General features: G+C 42.7%; 1 pseudogene; it reads right to left on the bottom strand.

Moving 5' to 3' along the window:
- Window positions 1-1,259: 1,259 nt before the first annotated feature.
- The window catches only part of LOC110574186, a 1,499-nt pseudogene continuing 747 nt past the window's right edge, over window positions 1,260-2,011 (bottom strand).

Here is a 2,011-nt window from a genome sequence, read left to right as displayed (position 1 = left end):
CTGGTTTAGCATATTCAGAACTTAGAGAGGGACAGAGAAAATGCAGGAGGTGAGGCCAGAGAGTTGGCAGGGGCCATAGCAGGTACAGTGAGAATGAAGGTGACCAGTTGCAGGCTTCACCAGTCAGTGTGTAGAGGGGCAACCCCACCAGCATCAATATCCCACTCTCCCAAGCTCTGCATCCCACCAGCTTGTCTAAAGGAAGTCAAGATTGTGGCATAAAATCAAAGTTATTTTCAGGGTCTTTTCCACCAAGTACTTAGGGGACTCACTAGGGAGTACTTCCATGTTACGATGAAATAGTCTGGGTTATCACCTGTCCATGGCTAGCCAAGCTGCAATTCTGCAGTCCCAGGCCTTCATGCTTCGATGAGGGTGCCAACATAAAGGCTGGAAGATTCGGCCTATCGGTGGCACAAATACCGGACAGTCTGTTGAGCTTTATAGTATTGACATTGGAGCATCACTACTGCATGTAAAGACCAGAGATTATTGCCACTGCTCTAGAAAATGCTCTGGGGAAATGCTCTTATTGGGTCCAGGTCAAATAAGGTTCCACAGCGAGGCTTCTTGACTATACTGTAACAGCTTTTGAAACTTCCCCAGAAGCCCCCTTCCTTCCAGGAGCCGCACATGCTGCCAAAGTGGCTAGAGAGACAAGTTCCAGTGTTAGCTTCCGCCATGAACCCAGAATACCATTCGGCTTGGGCACTCTGGCCCCAGTGCTGGATTTGATTCAAGGGTCCAGAAGCCTTCTTCTCTCTGATGACTTAATTCTTGACCACCCCCCCCCCACCTCCCCACCTTCGCTGCTTATAATCTTGCCTCCCTCAGGCACCAGCCCCTCCCTGCCCCAGTCCATTGGATGACTGAAATCCAGCCAGGACAAGTGTCAGACCCTTTCTCATAGGCAGGACTGTTCAACCTCTGTGTGAATCAGTGGATGCAAATAGATACATGGTGAGAAGGGAGGTGCCTAACTGTTCTTATCAAAGGCATCTAAATACCATCTCCTGCTCAGGCAGCACACCTGGCTTTATTAAGCCACTTAGATTTTATTCTGTACACAAAGAAGATCCAATAAAATTTTTATATGGTATATTAGTATACAAATTGCACTATACTAATTAATGATTAATATCCATAATATACAAAGAGCTCTTAGAAATGGATTAGAAAAGACAAACCTGGGTAAATAACATGAATATACAATTCATAGAAGAGAAAATCCCAATGTCCAATAAGTACATCTAAAAAAGCTAATTAAAATTAAAGTAGTAAAGTAATATCGCTTTATACCCTTCGGACTGGTAAAAATTAGGAACAGTGATGACACCTACTACGGGTGAAAATGGAGAGGAAACAGATACTCATAACACTGTTGGATGAAATGTGAATTGCTACAAACTTTTTGGCAATCGGAGAAAGACTATAAAATTTTAATACATACGTCCTTCAACCTAGCAGTCCCATTGCTAGGAATCCAGTTTGTAGAAATAAATCATGGTACAAAGGATACATGTACAAAGGTGTTTATTTCTGTATTGTTTATGGTTGGCAAAACACTGAATACAAAATGAACGCCCATCTTCAGGAGAATGATTGAATAAATTATAGTGTGCACCTACCATGAGGAGTAATGTAGCCATTTAAAAAGTATAGGCTAGATCTATACTAAATGACTTGGAGGGATTTCCATGAGGTGTTAAGTAGGAAGAGCTCTATGCAACAGTGTATGTGTCCCCTGATCCAATTTGGCTGCTAATAGCAAAACAAGAACCCTAAAATCTTTTGTGTGTTAGCGTGCGTGTGTGTGTGTGTGTGTGTGTGTGCGTGTGCCTTTTTTCCTGCCCCATCTTGCAGAGAGGAGTGGCCAATGAGATATAATGGGAGCTTTGGACTGAGTGTTTGGTGAACTTCTTTTTTGCTCCTGGTCTTCTCCTTTTTCTTCCTTCCTTCCTTCCTTCTTTCTTTCTTTCTTTCTTTCTTTCTTTCTTTCTTTCTTTCTTTC

Source organism: Neomonachus schauinslandi, chromosome 6 (assembly GCF_002201575.2).
Source record: "Neomonachus schauinslandi chromosome 6, ASM220157v2, whole genome shotgun sequence".
Taxonomy (NCBI): Eukaryota; Metazoa; Chordata; class Mammalia; order Carnivora; family Phocidae; genus Neomonachus; species Neomonachus schauinslandi.
Note: the sequence above shows the minus strand (reverse complement) of the source record. Positions and strands in the feature narration are given on the sequence as shown.